Source organism: Scylla paramamosain, chromosome 10 (genome assembly GCF_035594125.1).
Source record: "Scylla paramamosain isolate STU-SP2022 chromosome 10, ASM3559412v1, whole genome shotgun sequence".
NCBI classification, from domain to species: Eukaryota; Metazoa; Arthropoda; class Malacostraca; order Decapoda; family Portunidae; genus Scylla; species Scylla paramamosain.
This window is the reverse complement of record NC_087160.1, coordinates 11,330,001-11,342,500: the sequence shown is the minus strand read 5'-3', so window position 1 is coordinate 11,342,500 and position 12,500 is coordinate 11,330,001. Positions and strand designations below refer to the sequence as shown.

The 12,500-nt window shown below is 44.1% G+C and overlaps 1 protein-coding gene across 1 annotated transcript in view; it reads right to left on the bottom strand.

Moving 5' to 3' along the window:
- LOC135104234 (uncharacterized) overlaps window positions 1-1,356 on the bottom strand; it is a 98,392-nt gene extending 97,036 nt beyond the window's left edge. Inside the window, exon 1 of the mRNA XM_064011391.1 lies at window positions 1,238-1,356. The gene's annotated coding sequence lies outside the window, so the exon portion shown is untranslated. The remainder of the gene's footprint in view (window positions 1-1,237) is intronic.
- Window positions 1,357-12,500: the final 11,144 nt, after the last annotated feature.

The following is a 12,500-nucleotide window of genomic DNA, read 5'->3' as shown; positions in this document are numbered from 1 at the left end:
TCACAACAAACACGATACTGCATAAGCTCTCTGGTTTTGGTGAGAGAGAGAGAGAGAGAGAGAGAGAGAGAGAGAGAGAGAGAGAGAGAGAGAGAGAGAGAGAGAGAGAGAGAGTATCGGCTAATCTCAATGTATTTCATAAATAAAAAAAAATATATTAATGTATCGTGATAAAAAAAATAAATCACTTGTCATTCAGAAAATGGAAGCGGCATTATGCATAAAAAACAGTAATAGTAGTAGTAATAGTAGTAGTAGTAGTAATAATAGTAGTAGTAGTAGTAGTAGTAGTAGTAGTAGTAGTAGTAGTAGTAGTAGAAGTAGAACTAGTAATAGTAGTAGTAATAATAATAATAATAATAATAATAATAATAATAATAATAATAATAATAATAAACAGATAAATAAATATATAACACCCACGAAAACAATAATAATACCATCAATAACAGCAACAACAACAACAACAACCAGCAAAGGAAATTGTAAGAGAAGAGAAATAAAAGTAGAATAAAACTGGATATCACCAAAAAATTATAAAGCTGCGTGTCAGGTCCCCGCACAGTGACGAGTACGCGGTGTGGCGCGGGGAGCAGACTTCTACATGTTTACTTGGAGTGCGTGACCTTCAGTGCTTCGAGGGAGGGTGCCATGCCCATTACAAATCCACCCCCCCTTGAATTTACAACGGGCGAGAATGGTGTAGGGGGAGATCGTCCGAGAGTACCGTCAGCTGCACCAAAATACTGAGAGAGAGAGAGAGAGAGAGAGAGAGAGAGAGAGAGAGAGAGAGATGAGAGAGAGAGAGAGAGAGAGAGTGAGAGAGAGACTTGGTGTTCAGAGGGTACAAGGAGCCGCGTCGTTCCCTCCCGCCAAGCCCCACCGGCACCACCAACAAGCAGGCCTCACAGCTGATCACTCCTCCGCACCGCCCGCGGTGCACTACCAATAAAATCTTCCAGTTGTGTTTCCTCTTCGCCAAATCCTCGCTCCTTTTTTGTCCTTGTGCGTCTCAACTAAAAGACAGGACACCGTTCAAGACCACACACTGACAGTAACTCGAGCTCAAAGCGGGACGCGGCGCGAGGCACATGAGTTGTCACTAGTTTTCCTAATTCTGGGTGAACACACCACGGCACAGGACGGACAAGGATGGCAACGAAGAATTCGGTCAGTAAATATTAAAGCGATGTTCTATGTTCCCGGACTCTTAAGAACCTCTCACACTGGCCCATACCGAGCCATGAGACGGGAGCACCAGAGACCCGACCGGCGACACCTCATCCACCCAGCACGGCCAAGGCACAACTGAGCTCTGAGCGACCCGGCCGTCGGGGCGGGCCCTTTCGCTCTCCCGGTCTCCCCACCACCCTCGATTGCCACCCCACTCGCTGTCGCTGTCCGGCACATACATACGCGCGCGCGGCATGCACGCACGCACACACACACACACACACACACACACACACACACACACACACACACACACACACACACACACACACATAGGGATAATGACACGAGCCTCACCGCCACCGTCTCACCCTCCCTTCCTCTCTATCATCTGTGATTAAACAAACATTCATTAACGATGTATTTACATTTTAACAACTTTCGAACTCATGTAGCTGATTTTTTTTCCTATTGGTGAAGAGGAACCTTATTTTGCGAACATAAAACTCAGGAATGAGAAAACAGAAATAGCTGAAGGGATGGAAGTCCCGTGTGTCTTATTCCCGCTGCCTCACAAGTACGGCAAGAAAATTTTACCAGATTTCACGGTCACTCGTCCCGTATTTCTCAAGCGTCCCATGGGAGATATTAAGAGACCCCAGCTGTCACAGGGACACCAACCCTGTGAACGCCAGGCCACACACACACCACACACACACACACACACACACACAAGAGGGCAGGTACGGTGGTCACAGGAATACCGTGACTGGGGAAGTGAGTGGCAACTCGGCTCGTCACTTCCTTTGATACCTGTTCTTGAAGTGACTTATGACTTGAGTACCTGTCATCCACGCTGGTGATTACAGGTGTGGGAAGCTGGTGTCATCATGCAATTTCCTCATAAACATGCGCTCGCGCACCAACAACGTCAGTGTTCTCAACTCACCACGAAATTGTTGATTTCTAACAGTAACTCGCGTCTACTGAGGACACTCCCGCAAGCAAACCTCACCTCTTCCTAAAGCTTCGTAGAAATCCGTCGGTGACGCTGTTTGGAGACCTACATACCTAGCGCCCACACGACACCTAATTAATGTTGTGTTGGTTTTCAGTGGGTCACAAACCCGATACCTTAACTAGAACAGAAACTGACTCTATTCGTATAAATTAATAATCCTCATAGTCAAGTTCTTAATGATAATCCGAAATAAAACAATTTTCAAGAGGTTGAAAAAGACAAGACTAAAGTGTGTCTGACTACAGAAAGACGCTTATGGGCATAAAGATTATAATTTGTAAAGAACAGCACATGCGTGAAAGGTGGTGGCAGGATGCGTGGGGCGGTGTCGACTACGGTACTGTGACACAAAGGGGCTTGTTGACACCGCCCGCAGCACTGAGAGTGAAATTGGAGAGGCTGATTAATTGTTGGGGAGGCAATGAGGGAGGAGGGTAAGGGCAGAGTTATGAAGGGTAGGGTGCTAGAGAAGTGAGACGGGAGATGGAAGACAGATGATGAGGTGATATGAGCTAAGGGAAGGGAGGGAGGGAGGGAAGGAGGGAGAGAACGTGGGGAAAACAAGAAAACAAGGCACAATGAATATGAGAGACAGGAGGCAGGAAGGAGGTGCCGCTAATAACGACATCTGTTACAGGACAGTTCTGATGGCACTCAAGGCGCTATGAAGAAGAAAAACCGTAGCATACAAAAAACTAGGTCTGCACCTTCCAAGTCTAATGACAATAAGGACACGGCAACACCTCGACGCATCACTAATATGCATGTTGCTACTACTGAGGTATCCGTACGAATTTCTTTTTTATTATATTCACAGTTTAGAAGAGAGCTTGACATTAATGTAACGTGCTTCCTAAAGCAGAACATTAGTTATAAAGTAATACAGAGTAAGAAAGATTTGCCCATAGGGAGCAGACATCTATCATCTATTGAAGCATCCACTGTCTTCCCTCACCATGCCAATCTTATCGCTTCAGGGACAATTATCTTTTAGTGGAGCTCAGGGGTGTCACCTCATATACATCACTGTGACAACTCAAGAAAAACGTCACAGGCGTCTACTGTCATACTTGCTAAAACATTTTACTGGCAATAGCAGGTAAGCGACAAACAAAACACACTGAATACGAGACACATTTATAACTCACTCACTCACACACACACACAGACCTCGGCGACCCCACACATGCCTCACACTCGAACTTCTCCCATTGGTCATCAAAAGTAGAGAACCATCTTTTTATTCTGGCTCAATCCTAACTTTGCACATCCTTCTTTTGGAGCCACGTCACGAGCAACGCCTTGGTGGTCTTCAGTGCCCGGGACAACCAATTTCATCCCATCTTTTCCGGTGACTGCCTGTCCTCCATCACTCCTCCTCAGGCCGGACAGCGGTTGTACTCTACAGATATTCTTCAAATATTTTTTATTATAGAAATGGTGACCGTGCGTGTGGTCTTAACGCCTCTTTTCATCTACCGCTGTCTCATGAAAGAGATGTCTCGCCCTTCTATCCTTAAGTTATGCTCAGGTTCTTCAAGATGGAGGCATCCGCCAGGTTAAATGTAGCACACGATACATTCATTAGACTGAGAAAACTTGGTGCGTGACATCTTTACCCGCCGCTCAGCCTCCTGCCGGCAAGACGTGACCGCAACAATCATCTGCTGCGGCCGCACTCGATACAACTTACATAAGACTCCTTCATGAAAAGGTCCAGGAGGCTGCAAATGTTAACGAATGGAGGTACAATTGATCCTGTCTATAAAAAGAAACAAGATCGGATACGAGTTCTGGTAAGCACTTTCTGTACAAGTAATAAATGTTATCCTGCCATTCCAGTCATACTCACCACTCTAGTGTTCATTCAGCCCACCTGCACACACCTGCACACACTCCACAGATATCTCACAGACGGCCCCCTTCTTGAGTTTTCAAATAGTGAAAATTACTGTTTCTTCACTTAGTTCAGAACACAGACTGGGTGTATGCACTCCGGTCTTTCTCGCTCACACCGCACTGGCTCTTGCAGGAGAACTGAAGGAGGACGCGGAACGGCGCAAATCCTCGCTCGTAGCAATAGGCTTGTCCTGATAATCTGACTTCCGTTCACGCCCACTGACTAAGGGGGCGTTGCTTCATGATGGAGGACTGCCACTCGACCCTGGTACCCGCCCAGTGCACCCAATCCCCCTCCATCACCCTCAACCTCCAGTCACCCCAACCTCCATACGCGGCCCCACCACTTACTCACTTCTGGTAAGTCCCTTGATCCCTTGCAGATGCTTTCGAAACACAATGGGCAGGCTTTTCCTCAAGGCAATGGAGAAAAAAAAAAAAAAAAACTGGGGGCAGTCTGACTACTACAGTAAGTTATAACTGCCATGCAACTTTAAAGGGGCAAAGTTCAAGGTTGTATATAACAGAGGGTGAGGGAAATTATACAATATTGTTAAAAACTACATGAGATAAACACATTAATATGGTTTATCTCGAACAGAACGTTCTCCTCTCTCTCTCTCTCTCTCTCTCTCTCTCTCTCTCTCTCCTCTCTCTCTCTCTCTCTCTCTCTCTCTCTCTGTCTCTCTGTTTGTTCGTGTGTGTGTGTGTGTGTGTGTGTGTGTGTGTGTGTGTGTGTGTGTGTGTGTGTGTGTGTGTGTGTGTGTGTGTGTGTGTGTGTGTGTGTGTGTGTGCGCGCGTTTATCTCGAACAGAACGTTCTCTCTCTCTCTCTCTCTCTCTCTCTCTCTCTCTCTCTCTCTCTCTCTCTCTCTCTCTCTCTCTCTCTCTCTCTCTCTCTCTCTCTGTGTGTGTGTGTGTGTGTGTGTGTGTGTGTGTGTGTGTGTGTGTGTGTGTGTGTGTGTGTGTGTGTGTGTGTGTGTGAGAGAGAGAGAGAGAGAGAGAGAGAGGAGAGAGAGAGAGAGAGAGAGAGAGAGAGAGAGAGAGAGAGAGGAGAGAGAGAGAGAGAGAATATCCCTATCAAAATATGTGTCCTTGGCGTGAGGCGGGAAGGACAAAGTTATTAAGGTAAGAGAAAAAGTAGCAATAAAACAGGTGCCACCTCACATGTAATTATGACAAAGGACACAGAGAAACACTTTGGCGAAATTCTTATTTCAACTTTGGGTATTACCTCTACCAGCGTCGGGTTCCAACATAGTGCAAAAAAGTTCTTTTGGCGTAACTTGGCTCAGATGGGTGCGGGAGCGAGGCCCTGGTGGAGGTAATCAGCATCTAAGCGAGGCGGGAATGCGATGGTGTGATATGGAAGTTGCCTCATTCGTCACGTTCCGTCGCGACATTAGTGACACCGTCGTTCAGAGACAAACGTCACATGAGGGAGAGGCAAATAAACTTTAAGCCAGAGGCTGCCGGGACACTCTACTTTAATAAGACCCTGACACGACGCCTCTAAATCTTGGTGATGACACTAAAGCCAACGCAATCCACCCAACGCTCGATACCTGATCCAAAAGTACACCAACACAAGCCCGGCCGACCACTGCCACCGCCCCCCCCGCACTCCAAAACTGACGTGCCAACAAGATACGAGTCCCGCGGCAAAACTACGTAGAGCAACCAAGTGCACGAGGCAACGGGAACCCTGACTCTTGTTATCCCTCACAGCTGCACGCTACCGGCAAGATAACTGACTCCGGCTTCCTCGTCCCTAGTGCCCCCAATAGTGATCTTCAATTTATGGCCGCCACCACCACCCAGCAGAAAGAGAAGAAGTACGAAAAAAAAGTAGTAAAACACGATGTGATTCAGCCGCCCTTTTGCGAACACCGATCATTTTGGAGAATGTTGGAACACGGAATTGGTAAGAAGCTGCAGATGGAGAGAGGAAGACGCCCATCAAATTTCATCTTGAACGGACGGAACTGATTCACTCCTTTCCATTTGGCAGATGCCAGAGTTAACCGAGCCAGCTTGAGAGGCAAGGTTATCTGAGTCCTCTCCTTCTGAATATTGGATACATTAAATTTCACTTTGATAGACTAATTGTGCCTTGATTACGGCAGAGAATCGCTCCACCAGCGGAGAGAGTGTTTGCAACTCGCGATAACTGGGTGCACTGTGAACTAAGCAGGCCAGGGGAGGGAGGAGGAGGACGGGAGGATAAAGGAGGGGAGGATATCTGAGGACTTAGGATGGTAGGGTTGGAAGGGGGAAGGAAATGGTCCAAGTAACACCTACATGAACAAAACTACGCGGTACCCAAACCTTAATATTAATATCATAGGAACATCGGTGGCGGAAAATTGAATTTCCACTTCCAGTGATATTTAGGTTCCCGTCTTCAAAGGCACATAAAGAATATTAAAATCTGAGGCGCCTCTGTAATAACGTAGACAGAGGAGAGATTGGCGGCAAGGGTCCCACCCACACTTTACAGTAACCCTTCTGCTCATCACCTGAGGCACCTTAATGATCGCCGTAAAATGCACATAAACGAGCCTCATATCAATTCTTCGGTTTTATCTTTTCAACTCGTAAATCTCACGGTAAGGACGGTCATATGACGGGGACAGCCACCGCCGCGACCTTCTTCGAGAACCAAGGAATGATAACCTGGGCATAATTTTCCAGAGACAACGACATAAAAAGGCATAAATCCCTAACGGTTGTCGCGGAAGGCATCAACTCTCGAAAAGCGGTGCTACGCTCATTTTTACAAAGGCATGTTGTCCGTACTACTCAATAACATCTTATGCTTTGGCTCCAGTGGAGTGCGGAGCAGCATCTGACCCGTCAGTGTGGTTCTTAGGAGGCAAGGGAAAGGTGAGTTCCTGTGTTGGTGATGGCCAGAACACAGAAGATAGTGAAAGGCAGAAGTAACGAAGTCGAGCTCAAAATCTCGCGTGGTCTCTCATAACAACAGTCTTCTTTGTGCTTGATCTGTTGCCTCAGTTTCTACTTCACTATTAAGTTTAAAATGATGGCAATAATGTGCCTTTCCTCAAACTAAATTGATATAAAAAGTTTAACGTTTCTCCTCTTTGTTTACTGAAACATTTTCATTACAATGCAGTGAGCCGTCTCGATCGATTCCTTCAAGCAAGCTAATGGACACAAGTAATCAGTTGGCGTCTTTCTTACAAATAATCCACGTGCTATCACCACCCACACGACAAACATCACAACCCCACATCCTCACTCCCACAATTCTGGTTTACTTTGTTATACATACGGACCAGAGACGCCAGCCCCGTCTTATCAAGCAGGTATCAGCGGCCGCCACACGTGTGTCCTCACCCAAGTTTGGCGGAACAGTAAAATTCGGCAAAACCTTCTTTCCTCTGAGTCATGAACTATTTTTAAACTTACTGAAACTCTGCAGAATTACAGCGCCTCCATTATACTCAAGGAAATTCAATATCGACTTGGAGTTTTACCGATTCTTTTATTACAAAGAAGCTGAGGAAGAGAAGCTGATATGAAGATCATCAGGAAGGAGGTGGTGAGGAAAAGAGAAGAATGCTTACTTCCGATACGAGAGATGACGTGAGAAGGCAGAAATATTATCATGGAAACATTCAATTTTAAAACAATAAAGTCTGTGTGTGTGTGGTGTGTGTGTGTGTGTGTGTGTGTGTGTGTGTGTGTGTGTGTGTGTGTGTGGTGTGTGTGTGTGTGTGTGTGTGTGTGTGTGTGTGTGTGTGCTTGTTTTCTCATTATTTGCGCAAGCCAGCAGGTGTGCACAAACTCTCTCTCTCTCTCTCTCTCTCTCTCTCTCTCTCTCTCTCTCTCTCCTCTCTCTCTCTCTCTCTCTCTCTCTCTCTCTCTCTCTCACACACACACACACATACGAGTGTAACATAATGGACTAATAACTAGGGAAAGGCCAATTACAATCAATATTAGAATGACCGAGGGAAGCGCTCTCCCCTTCTATGCCCTAAGTGGAAGAAGGGACCGTGTGGGATTCAAAAAGGGAAAAGAATGGGAAAAGAAGAGAACAAGAGGAAAGAGGGGCGAGTACGAGTGAAAGAGAAGACGAGGACATGTACGAGGAAGGATGATGAAATGAAGGGGCGGGCGAGTGGCAAGAAGACATACAAGAGGTGACGCCATGCGGGAAAATATGAGGGAGATAAAGCGTTAGTGTAAGTACATGCAAACTGAGATTCACGCCTCATGCACGCGAAGGATGCGTCATGCGGGGAGACCCGGGTGTGGAAGACGACTCCTAAGTAAAGTGGATTCTGAAGTGATGGTGTTGGTGAGACACCTTTCGGATATGAATGATTTCAACAAAGCTTTCGTATGCGAAGGGCCAAGTGTCATTAATAAAGATGGAGGCTCAGCGCACAGTCCAGAGAGATGAGTGAGGCATGGGAGTGGAGAGGTTATAGCGCTATAAGCTGCCTGCTCCTTTATGTGTAGCTCCAACAGAGAAAGATCGACTCCATAAGCTGGATATCATTCGCTCCCCGCCAAGTAATTGATGAAAGGCGCAGATACCACCTGAGAAGGCTTAAATACCAAAGGAAAGACTCTGGATGCTGTATTACATTAAACCATTACCATTCCCTATCGCCAATGATCAATGAGTTCCATCTCTCACCACTCACCACTGCCCATCACAGTCCATCACTCCAGACACCATGTAGTCTTCGTTAGGCAAACCCATGATCTCAATCTATACAATACATTCAATCAACACTTCTCCAGCAAATGAAGTTTTCTGCAGTACACCAGTCCCTTTCTTTAGCTGAAGGCATCCATAGCAATATGTAGAGAAGGGACATAACAAACATTATGTACAGACTGGCATGACCAGAAGATGGACGAAAAATGGGAAGATGTTCTAATATTTCCGACCACCACCATCACCACCAACAACAGCAATAACAACCCTGTTCCCTGTCCCTGGACACCACCCATACCCTCTACGAAGATCTGTAATTACACAAGATGCCCCGTCGTGTTCCCTCATGACTCTCTCCTCACCAACTGTTTTATTACCCCTGCGACCTATTTCGCCTGCACCACCCACCGACTTCCCCACGCAGGCCACGGAAACCTTGCTGCTGAGGGACGAGGACCGTAAAGGTTTTACCCGACATTACTATAAAGCTGTCATGGTGAGAAATTATCGCGCTGTTCAATTGCCAAGCTGTTTAATAATCGCACATAAATGTTACGCTCGAAAATAAACTTTTGGGAAAAACTGTGTGTGTGTGTGTGTGTGTGTGTGTGTGTGTGTGTGTGTGTGTGTGTGTGTGTGTGTGTGTGTGTGTGTGTGTGTGTGTGTGTGTGTGTGTGTGTGTGTGTGTGTGTGTGTGTGTATGTGTGTGTGTGTGTATCATTCACCTACGGTCTTCTGCTGATTACCCAGCCAACCGTTACTCTACGGAAAGAGCTCAGAGCTGATAGTGTGTGTCCCACACGGTGGGACAGCGAGGCCACAACCCCTCGGGTTTCATACCGTACCTACTTACTGTAACATGAACAGGAGCTACCCACTGTGTATATGTGTGTGTGTGTGTGTGTGTGTGTGTGTGTGTGTTTTTGTGTGTGTGTGTGAATATGTGTCCCTGTTTGTCTGTCAGTATGTCTGTGTGTGAGGTAAAAATTTAATTCTGGACGATATTAATGTTTCCTGGTACAAATTAAGAGCCCCGTGTGGTGACAAGCCTCCACCCCCCCCACCCCTCCAGCGCGGCTCCGGCGCACCGCTGGGGAGTGTCCCTTGATTAGTGAGTGTTTCCTGGGATCATTAAAAAACTGGGGATATTTCAAAAAAAAATTACTGTTCCGCACACACCCATATTTTTCGTCACGGAATACAATTAGATTATACAAAAATCTACAAGGCAATAAAAACTCCACAACATATTTTTTTGAGTTGTCTCGAGCATTGTTTCCAGAGAGAGAGAGAGAGAGAGAGAGAGAGAGAGAGAGAGAGAGAGAGAGAGAGAGAGAGAGAGAGAGAGAGAGAGAGAGAGAGAGAGAGAGAGAGAGAGAGAGGGAGAGAGAGAGATATTGTTTTGTAACATAATATGCATTAGTTTTCTTTTGTTGAAGTAAATAAAGACGATAGTAAAGAAATAAATAATAATACCACCAAGAAAGGACAGAAGAGAAAGGCCAATAGAAATACAAATACATCTACGAAAATCGATTAAAAATATGGAGAGAAATATAAAGTGCAGAAGAAGAAGAAGAAGAAGAAGAAGAAGAAGAAGAAGAAGAAGAAGAAGAAGAAGAAGAAGAAGAAGAAGAAGAAGAAGAAGAAAGAAAAGAAGAACAAGAACAAGAACAAGAAGAACAAGAGCAAGAGCAAGAAGAAGAACAAGAAGAACAAGAACAAGAACGAGTAAAAAAAAATAAATAAAAGGAAGAAGAAAGAAAAAGAAGAAGTAGAAGAAGGAGAACAAGAAGAAGAAGAAGAAGAAGAAGAAGAAGAAGAAGAAGAAGAAGAAGAAAGATGAGGAGGAGGAGGAGGAGGAGGAGGAGGAGGAGGAGGAGGAGGAGGAGGGACAAAAAATATATATGTGGGACAACATACACAACAATAATTTCTCAGAGCCATGAAATTCAAATAACAAACAAGAAAATAACAAATGGATTAATATAACCTGAGCGAGAAATTGAATAGAGAGTATGGACTTAACGGGCGATGTATATATATTCTTCCATACATTTAACATTTCTGTCAGTGTATACTGTTGTGACAATATCGTAAGTACATGTAGCATTAAGGACGACATTCTCAAACATTTCCTCGTCTTATCTCCTACATTTAAAAGGGTGTAGTGGGAGGGGACTGGAGTTTTCATGGGTGTTTTCATAATTCTGGGGGAAGTGGAACAATGCCCATGAAATTCCCCCCCCCCCCAAAAAAAAAAAAAAAATCATCTCTGCGTCCCTTCAAATGAGTCATAATGAAAGAACAAACCATTTCACAGCACGGGCTGGCTAACATTCTCACTTCAATACTGGACTATTTTTCTCCATAATCATGTACAACTTTTTACACTCCAATCTCTAAAATATTTCTTCAGCTTAGCAAAGGCAAAATGAACTTATCATTATCTCTCCTTCAGTGTCCATATATATATATATATATATATATATATATATATATATATATATATATATATATATATATATATATATATATATATATATATATATATATATATTTTTTTTTTTATTTATTTATTTATTTATTTTTTCGATGTTCTGAATGTTTAATAAAAAAGGTAACGAAAGATTGAAAAGTATTAACTCGTAACACTAACCTAACCAAACCACAAGAAGCAGTGGTGTTGGTCTCGGGGACTCCTGCAGCACAACCCTAACCGTCCATCTCAACCCCTGAATGTCAAATACAGAGCTGCAGGTTGAGGGCGAGTCATGCAACACTGACCTGAAGGTGTTCTGGTAAAATGGTGAGTCTACCAATAGCTGTATAATTCATAAGTGTATAGAGATTCACTTGCCCTTCTGCTGGAACAAGAAAACGTTCCTGAATCTTCACACATTACTCCCATTGAACTATACGTCATACTCACCCTTCCGGCAAAGCCCCACACCGCACCGCACCACTGACACCAACCTGCAAAGAGCCATTCAGTTAGCAATAGTCTGAATGGTAAACACGAAATAAAGTATATGAGACAGGCAGAAAAAAAAAATGTGTACGTGATTTCATAAAAAGAGGTATGATCTACTTTATCCTCAACACCATTACCAAATCAATCACTGTCCGGTAAGTGTTTCCTTTCTGCCTAAGGACGATTCGTCACGATACGTAAGTGAAAATATAACAACAGCCAAACTCTGCTCACTTGTCGACACTTTTCTGTATAAAGGCAGAGGCTATAGATATAAGGCAAAACCTTCACATTTACGCGGCCCAATAATATTTTAACAATAATCTCATGTTATCAATGACAAAATGTGACAAATTCCCTTATGATTGTAATGGCTCCCTCGTGCAAAATGTATGTGGCAACTATTGCGGCACAATAAATTATTACTGTTCCAGAAAAAAAAGGGGTAATACATGCAACCTAACCTGTAAATGTGCCGATGAGACTCACACACACCAACATTCACAACTGATCATACATTGCCTGCTTGTAACACCAAGGCACGGCTTGTCTTTCCACTCAGACCAACACTGCTCGTCTGTCAGGACACAAAGACTCGTGTTATGTATGTGTGTGCGTGTCTATATATATATATATATATATATATATATATATATATATATATATATATATATATATATATATATATATATATATATATATATATATATATATATATATATAATTTACAAGTGCTTA